At 37.4% G+C, this 17,050-nt stretch overlaps 1 non-coding gene across 1 annotated transcript; it reads right to left on the bottom strand.

Annotated features, from left to right (window-relative positions):
- Positions 1-5,327: 5,327 nt before the first annotated feature.
- On the bottom strand, positions 5,328-5,490 carry LOC125123790 (U1 spliceosomal RNA). The gene has a single exon (XR_007134168.1). It is a non-coding gene; the product is annotated as a U1 spliceosomal RNA (small nuclear RNA).
- Between the last annotated feature and the right edge of the window lie 11,560 nt (positions 5,491-17,050).

Genomic DNA, 17,050 nt, shown 5'->3' with positions numbered 1-17,050 from the left:
TTAATTTCCAAAATTGAAGAATAACCCTTAAAGGTACACTCTGTCCTACACAGGATAAATATAAATTCCTATCTAGATACCATCCACAGAGTGAAAGCAAAGTGAATCCAAGGGAAAGAAGGTAGATGTAAGAAACAATGGTGACATTATGGAATGTGAATTACAGCTTAATAAAGTTATTACTAAGAAAAATGGTGAGCAGAAAATATGTTGGCATATTTGAATACTGATTATTAAAACATTTATTAAAAAGGTGATGTTAAGTTTTTATTTATTATTTGTTTACTTTTTTTTTTCTTTTAGGACCACACCCATGGCATATGGAAGTTCCCAAGTTTAGGGGTCTAATTGGAATCAGAGCCACAGCAATGCCAGATCTGAGCCTCATCTGAGACCTATACTGCAGCTCATGGCAACAGTGGATCCTTAACCCACTGAGCAGGGCCAGGGATCAAACCTGTATCCTCATAGATGCTAGTTGGGTTCGTTACCTCTGAGCCACAATGGGAACTCTGATGCTAAGTTTTTAGACGATAAAAGTGAAAATAAAAATCTGTTAATGAGTAAACGAAATGAACTAATGTTCTTTCTTGTTTGGAAGGAAGATGGAAGTATTTACTAACTTTAAACTTTGATAAAAATTTTGTAGATGTGGCAGCAACATGGATGGAGCTAGAGAACCTCATACTGAGTGAAATGAGCCAGAAAGACAAAGACAAATACCATATGATATCACTCATAACTGGAATCTAATATCCAGCACAAATGAACATCTCCTCAGAAAAGAAAATCATGGACTTGGAGAAAAGACTTGTGGCTGCCTGATGGGAGGGGGAGGGAGTGGGAGGGATCGGGAGTTTGGGCTTTTCAGACACAACTTAGAAAAGATTTACAAGGAGATCCTACTGAATAGCATTGAGAACTTTGTCTAGATACTCATGTTGCAACAGAAGAAAGGCTGGGGGAAAAATGTAATTATAATGTATACATGTAAGGATAACCTGACCCCCTTGCTGTACAGTGGGAAAAAAATAATAATAAATAATTAAAAAAAATTTTTGTAGATGTGTATGTAGAAAATTTAACGGTGGCCACTAAGGAAGAGAAATATAACTTCCAAATAAGGAAAACATAAAGGGGTGGGGAAATAAAATATTCTCAATCTGGCCAAAGACCAGAACTAGAGAAGAAGCTTATGGAATAATGTTAAACAGAACACAAAACAGTAAAAATTAAATCCAAATGCTATCACTCACGATAGATATAAATGGATTAAACTGACAATAATGGATAGCAAACAGAATCAGATTCCCTAAAAAAATAAAATCACTCTACATGTTGCTTATGAGACACATCCAAAGTAAAATGACTCAGAAAGTTTGAAATAAAGAGATAAACTAGGCAGAGTTCTGCTTCTGGAAATGGTAAGGGAAGGTTCTATTAGACTAAGTCTCCTGTAATAATTATAAACTCAGAGCAATATTAAAAAAAAAAAGATTCGAAGGCACTAGAGAATGACCAAAGGCAGGCAGAAACTAACGGGAGTAAACATTTTGAAAGGAGGAAATCATACTAGGTAAGATTTGCATATAAAGCTTTTTCCCTGAGGTACTCTCTATGTCCTTTTGAGTGCAAGTATGCTAGTACTCAGAAAGGTCTTACTGGCTTGAGCATCAATGGACAGAGCTGAAGGATGCCCAAGCAACTCTGAAGTGAGGGAGAATACCCAAGAAAGGAAACAGCCACAAAATAGAGTTTCAGAATCTATGATAAACCTCATCTAAATTTTTGGCTGACTCCTTTGGCTATGCTTGTGCAGGGGAGATCATAAGGCGCCCAGTGGAAAACAACAGCTGGAAGGTAGAAAGCTATAACAGAAATTTCAGTTGCTGCCCACTGCAAAAGAGACAGCAGGAAATTTGAGTCTAGACAAATCGACTTTTATAACAAAAACACTCTTCAGAAGAAGATAATAGAATCCAGACTACAAATTATTTAGTCTGTGTTCTGTATACAATAAAACTAGATAAGTAAATGTTTATAGCAGCTTTATTCTCCAAACTGAAAACAACTCAAATATCCACCAACAGGAGAATAGATAAATAAATTAAGAGTTAGTCTCATAATGAAAGGTATTTGGTCATTAAAAAAGAATGAATTACTGACATACACAAAAGCATGGATGAATCTCATGGACTTAATGATGAGTGAAGAAGATAAACATAAAAGCAGATTTATTTTGATGATACGTAGGTGATATTCCAGGAAAGGCAAAACTATCTATTGTGATAATTAGAAAGAGGATTATCTCTTATGAGATTGACTGGAAGGGGGCTGTTCCAATGGAAATGATGTGTATCTTAAAGGGGTATGGTTGTCAAGCACTCTGAAGGGTCTGAGACTTTACCCTGCTTGAAGATAATAAATTAACCTGACAGTCTTATGGATGCTGGCAGAAAAAAATCTTGAGTTAGAAGCAAAGGACTTCATCATGCACAGCACAATAAGCAGTTTGAACTCCAAGTCTGCATTGGTTCCTTTTGCCTCCTAAGCCTTGTGAGGGGTGATGCTGAGGGGCCCAGATGGATGCTGCACATGTAGTTAAGTTTGTGGCAAACTGAGGAACCCCAAGCTTAGGGAACCTAAATCTTTATAAAGGGCAGTAAGTCTGCCTGCCATTTGTCTTAAAGAGACATTATTTTTATTATACTGGACAGTAAACGAGCCTGCTCCAGAAGGAGACACTGTATTGTTGTTCCAGAAGAAGACATTATATTCCAAGATTGTCCACATATAGATAAACATACCTGAAGAGACAGTGCCTCTGCTCGCAAGAAATGGAGACTTGCAAGGGACACATGGAAACAGTCTCTAACATTGGGTAATAAGAATGTCTGCACTTGTCAAAATTTATTGAATCTTATATTTATTACCTGTGTACTACATTATAATTTTAACCTCCAAAACAACAACCCCCCCCCCCCCCCCACCAAGACTCTGTAAAACAAACTAAAAAAGATAATTAGGTATGGACAAATTCAGGGAGTTTGAAAAATACAAATTCCTTTGATCTGGCGAATCCTTTGAAAGTGAAAGGTTTGGGAGGAACAAGCCTGACTCACCCAAGTGGCGGGGGACCCACACCACATCATTTCTTAAAACTACCTCATAATTAAACTAAGCTATATAAAGGCAAGGAAGTTTTTTCTTGTCCTCACCATTGTGTTCCCTGGCAATCAGTACATAGATAAACATGTACAACCAAGTTGAAAAAGGGACCAATGCATTGACCCCCAAACCACTGAGTCATCCTGCTATCTTAATCCTTTCTTGCTTTCTTCATTTCTCAACTCAGGTTTTTCTTTTACTTTGCACTCCACTCTCTCAAGGCCTTATACAATGGAATGAAATTCTCTTTTACATGCTCTGCTTATAAAACAAGGGTTTTATACTTCATTCTCACGCAAAGAAATGTGGTTGAATTAAATAGTGTGTAAACTTAAATGAAACAATAGAGTCATACTTTCTGAGTGTGAATCCCAGCTCCATTATTTACTCACTGAGTCCTGGAAGAAGTCAATTAACCTGGCTATTCCTCATAGTATTAATTTTATAGAACTGTTATAGCGGTTAAATGGGAAAATGTTTATAGTGCTTAGAACAGTAGTGACAAAAAGTTCAATAAATGTTAACTATTATTTTTAAATGCCACCAAGATTTGTATATAGATTATGATTTAGTTGCTAATAGGATTGTAAAAAATAACAAAAACATAAAATTGAAATTAAAATTAGCAGAACCCTTAAAAATGAGCCTAGTAAGGGAGGATCTCAGTATGTAGAGGCATCCAAACAATTTATTAGGATATATAGAGAGAATATGGACTTCTTTATAGAATCTCTGTAGTAGATGTACATAGGAATCCATTATGTTGTAATTAAGCAGAAAAAAATTTTGTGCCCATTAAGTGTACAGAGGATAACTGGGTTTGAGGTTATAAAAAAAAAGAGGCTTTGCTTACAAAAAGCTTATATCTTATGGGGATACAGTATACTTTTTAGGTTTAAAAAAGTATACATGTTCACTAAAAAAAAAAAAAAAAGAAAAAGGACAATAGTGAAGAGCAAACATGTTCACGTTGGGTTCATTTCAAACTCATTCTCAAAAAATTATACACCACAATATATAAAAATTTTATATCCTGCTTGCTTTCATTAAATAGTAAACATTATTCCCTTATTCCCATGTTGTCCCATAGTTTTGGAAGTTGTTGCTGCATTATATTCAATTTGTGTGTGGTAGTTTCTGAATTCTTTGTTATAGCCATTGACATTTAGTGTAGAGTTTAAGAGTGTGGGTTTTGGTTAAGACTGCCTGTATTTGCAACCAGCTGCCCCATTTGCTGGCTGTGATCATTTTTTTCTTCCCCCTTGGCTGCACCTGCAGCATGTGGAAGTTCCCAGACCAGGGATAGAACCTATGGCACAGCAGTGACAACGCCAGATCCTTAACCTGCTGAACCACCAGAGAACACCTACTTCACTTCTCTGAGTGTACTTCAGCTTTCTTTCTGTAAAACAGGAGCAAAAGAACCTGCTTCATAGATTCTGAGATGTGTGCAAAGCAATTAGCCTGGCAAATAGTAAGGGCTCAATAAATTTAGCTATTTTTTCCAAGAAGCAGTTTTAGACATTTTGATTGCTTCATCAATATCCATTCTGCGCTTTCTCATTATATAGTAGTCAATTAGTTAGGGGTGAGGGTGAGGCAATAATTCATTTAAATAAATCAGGCTAATTCTACCACTCCAGACACTGACTGTCTCAAGTAAACCACCCATATTCTAAAAAGTCTATGGGATTTGTATGATCATAAGAATGGACAAGAAACTAACTGATTAATCAGATTTCATTATTAAAACAGGTATTATAGTTGAGATTTTTCTTAATGTGAACTATTTTTTCATCAAAGGATAAACCCTGCTTGGCAATGGTGAATTGTTCTTTGGACATACTATGTGTACCTCATAAAACTTTTAGGTTTGCATACATATTTCTAGGTGAACTAGGACTCCATATATAGCTTTGATATTAAATTGCCTTTATGTTTTGCTGTCAGGGTAGTGTTAATCCTATCTTTGTTACTTTTGTTTTTAGTGCTGCATGTTTAATTCATTCATTCTCTCACTGCAATGGCTATCAATTTGTCTTTCGGCATTGCTTTAAAAGCACCATCCTCTACCTTTTTTTCTTTTTGTCATTTTGTCTTCACTATATTTTATTGCATTTTTCTTGATAAAATAGCTGTTTAGAAGAGCCCCCCCACCTAAGAGGAGAGCATGAACACTGTCCCCCACTACCACATATAATGCAATTGCACTTCTCATGTTTGGAGAAATTGCAGGGGTCAGCACATCCCAAGTGCAATGGATAAGTCTCACCCTGGGAAAACCACCTCATGATCATGGTGTCTCCCCTGCCAGGTAAGTGTAGAAAAGGTTTTTTTTGTTTGTTTGTTTGTTTGTTTTTGTCTTTTTGCCATTTCTTGGGCTGCTCCCGTGGCATATGGAGATTCCCAGGCTAGGAGTCTAATCGGAGCTGTAGCCACCGGTCTACGCCAGAGCCACAGAAACTCGGGATCCGAGCCGCGTCTGCAACCTACACCACAGCTCAGGGCAACGCCGGATCCTTAACCCACTGAGCAAGGGCAGGGATCGAACCCGCAACCTCATGGTTCTTAGTCGGATTCGTTAACCACTGCGCCACGACGGGAACTCCAGAAGAGGGTTTTAAAATTATTTTCCAGGTGATATGCTTTTATTATTTCCTGGTTTTATAACCTTGTGGCCAAAGAACAGAACCTGTAACATTTCTGCCCTTTAAAATGCACTTCAGGGGAATTACCAGGCTCCAAGGATTACCTTCATCTCTTTTACACTCCACTCAGATACTGACAGAATGTCCAGTAGGTGGGCACCAAACGTTGACCCATTTCATTCCTCCAGGAAATCCAAGGAAGCCCAAAGGATTACCAAAGGCTTAGGGTAGAAAAGGGTAAATGATTTCCTTGCAATTTATCTTTAAGACAAAGAGGCTGAAAAGAATAAGTTTGAGAATTTTTTCCTGTTAGCTTTTTAATCCTGCTGTAAACATTCTAAACCAGCTAATATACAGAAGTTATCCTTCTGGACCCCTATGCTGCCTTTGTCTTTCTATATTACTATATGATCAGTTTGTAAACTAGTCCACTTAAGAAAAAGTTAATTCCAAAAAAAAAAAAAAAGAAGGAGTTCCCGTCGTGGCGCAGTGGTTAACGAATCCGACTAGGAACCAGGAGGTTGCGGGTTCGGTCCCTGCCCTTGCTCAGTGGGTTAAGGATCCGGCGTTGCAGTGAGCTGTGGTGTAGGTCGCAGACGCGGCTCGGATCCCGCGTTGCTGTGGCTCTGGCGTAGGCCAGTGGCTACAGCTCCGATTCAACCCCTAGCCTAGGAACCTCCATATGCCGTGGGAGCGGCCCAAAGAAATAGCAAAAAGACAAAAAAAAAAAAAAGAAAAAGTTAATTCCCTTTTCCATATATATTATAACTTTGCTCCCCCCCTTACTTTTAACGGTAATCTCTCCCTTCTATTTGATTCATGTTTTCACAGTTCACAGAACATGGAACCAAGGTCTTGACTACTATCTCTATACCAGTTTAAAGGCCTTTGTACTTATATATTTTAATAACATCCTGCATGTAAACATTAAAGTTTGTTGTCTTCACTACAGACCATAATTTTATTAGTGATTATGCTATTATTTAGTCTTTTTTTTTTTGTCTTTTTGCCTTTTTCTAGGGCTGCTTCCCGTGGCATATGGAGGTTCCTATGCAAGGGGTTGAATCAGAGCTGTAGCAGCCGGCTTACACCACAGCCACAGCAACTTGGGATCTGAGCCGAGTCTGCAACCTACACCACAGCTCAGGGCAACGCCAGATCCTTAACCCACTGAGCAAGGCCGGGGATCGAACCCACAACCTCATGGTTCCTAGTCGGATTCATTAACCACTGAGCCACGATGGGAACTCCTATTATTTAGTCTTATACTTTCTCCCTTAAACTGTACTCTGAGATACTTTGTGTGTTAGGTGTGAATGACAGAATTTGATTTAAAGGTGAGTTTCTTGGAAGAAGCAAATTATTCATTTTGTTTTTAGAACTTAAACTAAATAGTTTTGATCTTAAGTGCTTTAATTTTTTCTCTGGACTTTCATCATATCTATAATTTCATTTTTGTCTTTTTCAAGGATTAGAACAGGAGACATTCTGTGATTAATTTTATTATTAGCCACATTGATAGATTTCACAAGATTCTTAAACTTACATTTAATAAGTAGAAAATAGATTAAGTTTTAGTTTTTCTTTACAAAAGAATTTTACTCTTTCATTTCACCCCCTACCACGCCCCAAAAGAAACTGCCATCCCTTCTTGGCCTTCATTAACTTAATCTGAGGTAATAAACCCCACTTAAAGATTTTAAGATAATTTAATAAACCTCTTGCTTTAAATATTACATTGACAATAATCATCTGCAATACTCTAATCGATGACACTGATTTCAATACTCACCGATTGGTCTTTCCTCATTCTTTTATTCTGAATTTTGATTCAAGCTCGTAGTGTGCTGATTATATTCAAGTAATTTTTTTCTATAAAGGGCAAATGAGTATATTATGTTGCACATTACAGAATCCTTTTCTATTACCTTCACATCTGGCTGAGTAGAGAAATCCTGAACTACACAACTCTGTAGACACTGCTCCATTCCAGCTGGCATCTAATGTGCAGAGGAAGATCTTCAGACTCCACCTTTTTGAAAATCAAGGTTTCTTCTGTTAAAACTATTCATTGTTTATTTTGTTCTGTTGTCTTCTCTAGGAGCATCTATTCAAAGGATAAATCTCGTTAATCAGCCTTTTAAATTTCTAACTTTTCTCTCACTATATTCACCTGAGGATGCTTTTGGTTTATTATAACTTATTTAAGTTGCAGAATCCCTTAAAGAAAGTGTATTAAGCACAGTATATAACAATGAAGGCAGCTCTGATGTGGCTGATGAACAAGTTGGGGGAACCCCCTTACTTTCCCTTCGTTGGCTCATGAGAACCCATAGTGTTCTGAAAGAGTTTGATATTCATCATTCTTCACTATGGGTTAGATTTAAATTCTGTGACTATTTACTATTTCTGACACAACTACTGCTTTGGCTTCTCCTTTTCTTTTCCTGCTCTCTTACTCTTTTCATGTCCTTGTCATCATAATTCCCTGTGGCACCAGAGCAGGAGCTGAAGCAGATATTTTCCAGTATTTCTTGCTTTAAATGCACTGGAAGAAGAAAGAAAGCCCTTCCTTCTTAACGTCCCTGAATACTACTTTTGTCTCACTCTGTCGAAGTATCCATTCCATTTGCCCCATGCTGATATTGCTTACTGTATTAAGAAACCAAAACTTTACTTTATTTTATTTTGTCTTTTTGCCATTTCTATGGCCACTCCCGGGGCACATGGAGGTTCCCAGACTAGGGGTCTAATCGGAGTTGTAGCCGACAGCCTATACCACAGCCACAGCAATGCGGGATCCGAGCCACATCTGCGACCTACACCACAGCTCACAGCAAAGCCGGATCCTTAACCCACTGAGCAAGGCCAGGGATCGAACCCGCAACCTCATGGTTCCTAGTCGGATTTGTTAACCACTGCGCCACGACGGGAACTCCAGAAACCAAAATTTTAAATGAAGTACAAGACAAATATAAAAAAATGCATAAAAAGCACAACTCAAAAAGTTATCACAAAGTTATCACCACGCTGGGCAAGATGACAAGATTACCAATATACCAAAGTCCCCTTTGTCCCTTTGTGACCCCTCCCCACTCAATTCTACCTAAAGGTAGGTATGTTTTGTTTTTGAACCCTTTCATAAGTAGGAATCATACAGCATTTTCTTTTGTTGGCTGGTTTGCCAACATGTTTATAAGATTCATTCAAATTGCCAGATGTGGCAAGAATTAGCTCATTTCTTCGCTCTAGAGTATCTCATTGTGTCCATTCTATTGACAGACAGTGGTGTTGTAAACACTTTGGGGCTATTACCAATAATGCCTTTTTTTTTGGTATGCATATTTTCTTATTTCTATTGAATATATGCTTAGAAGTAGAATTGCTGAGTTGAGGGCAGATATATGTTTTGATGTGGCAGATATTTGTCAAATATATCCAAAGTGGTTGAGCCTATTTACACTCCTACCAGCAGTTTACGAGAGATCCTGTTGCCCCACACTCTCACCAACATGTGGCATATGGTATTGTGAATATCTTAATTTTTGCTGTTCTTACCAGTGTATGGGTATCTTACTGTAGTTTTAATGTTTGTCTCCTTGATGACTAATATTACTAAACATTTACTAGATTTTAAAAAAGATTCTTCAACTTACATTAACTGTCAAAGTAAAAAAGAGAATGTTTCAATGTTTCTTTATAAAAGGTAAGGAGGGAGTTCCCGTCGTGGCGCCACAGAAATGAATCCGACTAGGAACCATGAGGTTGCGGTTTGATCCCTGGCCTCGCTCAGTGGGTTAGGGATCCGGCGTTGCCGTGAGCTGTGGTGTAGGTCGCAGATATGGCTTAGATCTGGCATTGCTGTGGCTCTGGTGTAGGCTGACAGCTGTAGTTCTGATTAGACCCCTAGCCTGGAAACCTCCATATGCCATGCGTGCGGCTCTAAAATGACAAAAAAAAAAAAGAAGAAGAAACTACAATTCCTCCTTGACCTTCTTTTGTGAAGCGCTCTTTCGTATTTACTCATTTCTCAATGAGGAGAGCTTTAGCTAGGCCAACTGTAGAAGTGGCAGACTCTGAGGATTGTTTCCAGCTCTTTTACAGTCCTCTCAAGGGATGATGTAATATCTACCACATGGTCAGAAATGTTAGACCCATTTCATTCCTCCAGGAAATCCAAGGGTGTCCATCAGATCTGGGTTTATGGTAGAGGAGGGTAAGGGATTTTCTTGCAATAACGTTAAAGTTCTTAGGACAGATGCTAGATACAATACTAAACAACAACAACAACAACAAGCACCCCCCCCAAAAAAAACCCTGCTGTAAGTATTATAAATCTGTCAGTGAGCAGAAACTAAAGTATTTCTGGGCTGCTTATGCTGCCTTTATCATTCAGCATTTCTCTGTTGGTCAGAGGTGGAATTTCTTTTATGGACACCTCCTAAAAGACAGCTGTTGTTCTCCCTTGGTTAAGGAAAAGCTTCAAGACAGTGTTGCCTCAGTGCCACTGGTTAAGAAATGCAGATGAGGGAGTTCTTGTTGTGGCTCAGTGGTAATGAACCTGACTAGTATCTATGAGGATGCGGGTTTGATCCCTGGCCTTGCTCAGTGGGTTAAGGATCTGGTGTTACCATGAGCGATGGTGTAGGTCACAGACGCAGCTCAGACCCAGCGTTGCTGAGGCTGTGGTGTAGGCTGGCAGCTGTAACTCCAATTCAACCCCTAGTCTGGGAAACTCCGTATGTTGCAGGTGTGGCCCTAAAAGGACCGAAAACAAAAAAGAAAAATAAAAGAAAAAAAATAAAAGAAATGCAGAATGAAAGTCTTTTCTGCTAGGACTCTCAATAGCAGTCTCAAATTATTAGTACAGCCTTCTTATACATGGGTTAATAAGGAGTGTTAGAAGGGGGGAAGCTAAGGTCTCATCTTGCTTTACATAACAAGTTCAATGTGGTATCTGAATCAGTCATTAAAAAAAAAAAATCCACACCTTACTACTTTATTTAGTAAAAATTTCTTCTTGTTTCTACCATTCTTATCTAAGTTTCTATGAATGATACCAATATTTTTTCTTTCTTTCTTTCTTTTTTTTTTTTTTTTGGTCTCTTGAGGGCCGCACCCATGGCATATGGAGGTTCTCAGGCTAGGGGTCTAATCGGAGCTGTAGCGGACGGCCTACCCACAGCCACAGGAATGTGGGATCCGAGCCGAGTCTGCGACCTACACCACAGCTCATGGCAACGCTGGATCCTTAACCCACTGAGCGAGGCCAGGGATTGAACCTGCAATCTCACGGTTCCTAGTCGGATTCGTTAACTACTGAGCAACGACAGGAACTCCCCTATTTTTTTTTATTAAATATTTTTGCAGAAAGTTGGAAGAAGAGGGTTGCAAGTGTTTATGTTTACGCAGCCCTTATCTCTTAACTTTCTTTTTTCTTTTTTTTGGCTGCCCTGCGGCATATGAAGTTCCTGGGCCAGGGATCGAACTTGTGTCCCTGCCACTGCAGAGACACTGTCGATCTTGTTGCACCACTGCAGGAACTCCTCTTACACTTTCTAGATGAGAAAACAGGTCCAAAAAGGTGATGTTGATACCACATATATAAGATATGCTCTGGGATGAACTGAAAACTAGTAATATAAACAAGATCTAGAAGACAAGATACATTTCTATATTGCAAGTAACTGAAAGCTATTAAATAGAAGCTAGGTATTTCAGGCACGCTGCTAATCTTGCAGGATGTTATAAAAAGATCTACTTCCATTCTTTTTTGTTAAATACTTATCTTTGAGTTATTGCAGTGAAATAAGACTGGGCTGGGTGAAAGATGGCACTACATTGTAGTGCCTGTGATTTTCAGATCTTGAGTTAAAAAAGTGGTAGGAAAATGAGCCCTGTTAGGAGGTTCTGGTAAAGAGATTAAGACAAGGTGGTACCAATGGGAAATGAACTCCCGTAGGAGTCTATGATGATAACGTAAAGATAGGTGCTCTCTCTCCAAGTATATGCTTTCTCTTTGCTACTGCTGGTCCAATTCTGACATTGCCAAAGCAGGTCAGCCAGCATCAGTGCTCTCACCAACTACTATAGTTCTTCCTAAAGCAACAAACTGTGATCTCCTCCACATTCCCCCAAATGTTTTATTGGCACTTCAGTTTCTTAACTTACTAATGTACTCAAGATACTAAGTTACTAATGGGGAAGAGGAAGAAAGTTTTTCTGTACTAATGGATCAATAATAAAAGCATGCCAAAACTAACTTTAAGGGCCCCAAATCAGTACAACAGACAGATTCTGCCAATGATGAAAGGAAAAAAATGTATTTTTATATATCAGATATTCCAGTAAATTAGTAGATAACTTTAGATGACTTTCACTCTCTTCTTTTAGCATTTAAAAAAAAAAAAAACCCACAAAAAGAAACAAAATCCCTAAGAACTCTGTGCTAATGAATGTTGTGACCTATGTATTACTAGCACTGGAAAATGATAATATATGAGCAAGAAAATCAATAGTAATATCATTTACCTACAAAATCAGAAATGGAAAGAGAGGCAGGAAAATTCAGGTGCAGATGCCCAGGAGTATCTGTGCGTAAGTACTTTTGGTTATCCTACTGTGCTTAATAGTTTTCCTAATTTGTGTGAAAAACATTACTTGCCTTTTCACAGAGTTCCTGATTTCTGTATCTCAAATACAAATAACTTTCCTAAACAGTCTCCTGAGGTGTTCCTCCCTCTACCTCTTGCAGCAGTTTGGTCAGAAGGCAGTCTCTAGGATGCCACAGTCATTGCAGTCTTGGTCAACCTGCAAGTGAGCTAGCTCACATGGACCTTGGCATCTAGACATTGGTTACAATTCACCTACCACAGTCATAGGACTCTCTTTTCCTGTGATAACAACTCCAATGTATTTTCACAGGGACTGGTGACTTCCTCAAAGTATAGGAGAGCCTGCATATTCTCCTGAGGACAAGTCTTTTCTAATCATATAAAGTCAAAGCATGGTCATTGTAATGAATAAATTGCAATTTCATATTTTAACTAAATATTCCTATCTGACTCTCTAGCAATACCATACCTTTAGTTCCCAGGATCCATGGTTCTTGATTCCTGTTTCTAGAAAAGGAAATAATGCAATCCATTTATTAGAACTCAGATATTAAAACTGTACTTACAAATCAACAGATTTTTGGGGTACACCAAAAGCGCATTCATTTTATGAGGATTCACTTTAGAACTTCAAGAATATTCAGTGGTACACAATTTCTGCACCCTTGTGATTATTCTACTTCAAAGCTTTAGACTCTGATGATAATTATTATATCATCTTCCTGTTCCTTTGTCATTAAAAAAGAATGACATATACCTATGTACTTCTTTAGAATAAAAAATCTGATAACTTATTAAGATAATTCACTTCGAAATAAGTGTAAGTAAAAGATAAAATTAAGTAAAAGCTCTGAATGGCATAAAGCAAATAATTACCCTCCTTTATAGACAACAAAAAATAACTGCAAACATGAAAAAGCTGGCCTGACATTTGCTACTTGTGAGACTGCCTGTGTTTTTCAATTTCTTATTGTAATTTATATTTACTGATGTTAAATTGAAGGAAAGCAGATGCTTAATTCTAAAAATGCTCAAGGTAAAAAAACGTGGAAATTTCTCAATGTCTTACTTTTACAACAGTCCAAACCTAAGGTCCAACATACGGAATTTCTTCAGGCCAGTATACACCAAGTCAATGCCAGTGACTACCATTTCAGAATCATTTAGATAGCGGAGGTTCCCGTTGTGGCTCAGTGGTAATGAACCTGAACCCATGAGGATGTGGGTTAAATTCCTGGCCTTGCTCGGTAGCTTAAGTATTGCAGAGAGCTGTGGTGTAGGTTGTAGATGCAGTTCAGATCCTGCATTACTGTGGCCAGCAGCTGCAGCTCCAATTGGACCACTTGCCTGGGAACTTCCATATGCCACACGTGGGGCCCTAAAATACAAAAAAAAAAAAAAAAAATTCATTTAGAGAGCTTGCTGAAAAACCCACCCCAAACCTACAGAATCAGTGTAGCTGCATTTTGAATAAACACCTGAGGGGACTCTTGTAAACACTAAAGCTTAAGAATCACTGCTTTAGGCAATACAGATTCTACCATTTCAGGCTCAGTGCCTTAGGTAACACTGGAATGCTCCATTTTGTTTTTGAGTAGCAATGCTTATCACCACCTAGTGGTAAAGTCTCTAATTTCTATTTTCTGTCAGTTCATTAACACTGTGGAAGTTGAGAACAAAATTCAGAGAAGCCTAAAAATTTAGAGTAATAATTTTCTCAGTATTTTGCATTAACGTTTTATCAAGGGTGGGATAAAAAAAGTTTAAAAAGTAAACTTGTAAATAAAACCACACTATACCATATATTAAAAAAAAGCACATAATTCAAAAGAATCTTTCCTAAAATTTCCTCCTTATAATACTAGTGCCCTGTTAGCATGCTTCTAAAAACATATTATTTCACAGTGGAGACCACGGTCCTCTTTTGGACGTACAGGGATCGTGTATGTTAGCATATTAAAGGCCCTGGAAGTTTCATGGTCTAAAAGCCTGTGAACTAATAACTGAACATTTCCTAAATGTATTTGACTATGAAAATTTCTTTCCTAAGAATACTTACTGACTTCTCTCAGGACAATAGTATTTCAAGGAACATAGATTGGGATGCTCTAGAAGCTGCAAATATGATAGCTATTCTCAGCATCTATGATCTACCGTAAAATACCTGACAATGAATTTATAAGAAAGTTTGATCAGGCTTTATTTTAAATATTATTACGTGAACCACACATTTGAAAGAGAAGTTTATTGATCTGTATTGCCTAGCATTTTTTTCTTTTAATAAGAAAAATACATACCTAATAAAAATCCCACTGTTTCGGCAATTTTAGTAATTTACATATGCAACAGTATCAATCTATCTATATATTCTGTTCTTACACCAAAAGTGCATTTGAGAAGTAAACATTTAGGTGAAGACATAGGCACTAGATTATTAAATGCTATTTCTTAGGTTCTAGAATTTCCTCATTCTGGGATTTAAAATTTTAGGAGTCAACTGCAAGAGTTAGGAAAGCAGAAGTAAGGCTAAATGATTGAGAGGATTAAGATTAAATGCACTGGGAAGTTCCCATGTGGTGCAGCAGGTTAAGGATCTGGTGTTGCTGAAGCTGGGGAACACGTTCATCCCTGGACTGGTAACTTCCACAAGGCTCAGGTGAGGCCAAAACACAAAAACAAACAACACCCCCACACACAAAAATAAACAAAACAAAAAGATTAAATGTGCTGAAGCCAAAGCATTATTCACTGAGCCAGGCTACTGAGAGAAAACACAAGAGAAGGTTGCATTACAAAGGCAAATTGTTTTTTTTTACAGGCAGAGAGCTATTATACATTTCTTTTTTTAAAAGAATGCATACAAAAGGTTCAAAGAGGAGTTCCCTTTGTGGCTCGGCAGTTAATGAACCCCACTAGGATCCACGAGGATGTGAGTTCCATCCCTGGCCTCACTCAGTGGGTTAACTGTGGTGTTGCCATAAGCTGTGATAGGCTGCAGATGCAGCTGGGATCCTGAGTTGTTGTGGCTGTGGTATAAGTGGGCATCTGTAGCTCCAATTCAATCCCTAGCCTGGGAACCTCCATATGTCAAGGGTGTAGCCCTAAAAAGCAAAAAAAAAAAAAAAAAAATTGCAGTTCAAGGAAATAAACATAGCTGAAGTACCCTACTGAAAAACCATGACTGTTTGTTGGAACTGGCTGCCTAACTTTAAATGCAGAATAAAAAATTTGGGATTATTCAACCTGCACAGAAAATCTGGAGGGCAGGAGTGAGAGCTACCATGTGAAAGTCAATTTCTTCCACAGGGTCCAGTGAAAAACTTAAAATCTAATAATCGAAAATAGCTAGGAATCATTTTATGTCAATTACTAGGATTAACCAAAGATGCAATGGACTCAGGCTGTAGAGAGTTTTCTATTTTTACACTATTTAGATTAACTATCTGGCAGGAATATTTGGGGGGAGATTTAAGAATTACTTGAATGGTAGAGCCAGATAACCTACAAGGCAAAATTTAGTTCCAATCTGTGAAAATGGAACTATGTGTGCAGTAAATGAGTTTGGGATGAATAAATCTATCTGTTGGTAATTAATCCTCAAACTCTCCTCACTTAGGTTTTTCATTTCTAAAGACACCATTTGCCTTCTTTTTAAAATATGCCTTTTGGCTCACAGAAAGAAACTTGGTTCAATTCTCATTCAGGAAGTTTCGCCTGGGAAGATAAAGATGGGAAATTTTCTTATCTTAATTTATTTAAATTACTGATTCAAAAAAAGGATTTTAATTTTTCAACAGAAAGATATCCAAGTATGAAATATGCTATTATGCTTAGGAATTTAATCTTTTCACTATTTTTAATTTAACTTGGGATGTGAGAGGCATAATGAGGAGGTAATTGATATTTTAACAACTGCATATACCATTTATAATGTCTTTTTCTTAAGGTGCCAAATTCTGAACTTAGATATATCTTTTTTGATACTTACCACTCACCTCAAGAGTGATAAAAAATCTTTCTTGGATTTTCAAAATACAAGCCAAGTAGATACCTAATTTTTAATCGTTTTAAAAATGACTATTCCTATTATATAGTCTGTTCATAGACATGAAAACTGCTTATATGTCCTATTTTTGGAGTGGCCATTATGTTTTATAATTATAAAGGGAAAATGTCCACCCACCAAAGCCACTGATGTTTATTTAAACTTAACTATAAACAATAACTTACTTTTTTTAATCACTACTGCTTTAAAACCTTGAAAGATCTTTACAAAATTAACAAAAAATTTTGGTATAATTACTTTAAAAAGTATAAAAATATTTATAACGATACGTCTTTTGGCTCCCACTTTAGATGTGTAGATTGTGTAGCAATTACCATATTTTATTGAATCTAAGATGCAGCTGATTGAAAGAAGCACTTCTGTTTCCACTAAGGAAAAAAAGGTGTCCATTACACTATAGCACAAAATTGCTATCAAAATACTTTCAATTTCAGAAGTGTAAAAATGTGAAAAAAAGGTGCATCTCAGAATCAATGAAATATGTCATTTAGTAAAATTCTAAACACTATCTATTAAGTTTTTTCATTCTCATCTTTCACATAAATAAGGCATGA

This window comes from Phacochoerus africanus, chromosome 3 (genome assembly GCF_016906955.1).
Source record: "Phacochoerus africanus isolate WHEZ1 chromosome 3, ROS_Pafr_v1, whole genome shotgun sequence".
NCBI classification, from domain to species: Eukaryota; Metazoa; Chordata; class Mammalia; order Artiodactyla; family Suidae; genus Phacochoerus; species Phacochoerus africanus.
The sequence above is the reverse complement of the archived record's forward strand: the minus strand, read 5'-3'. Positions and strand labels throughout refer to the sequence as shown.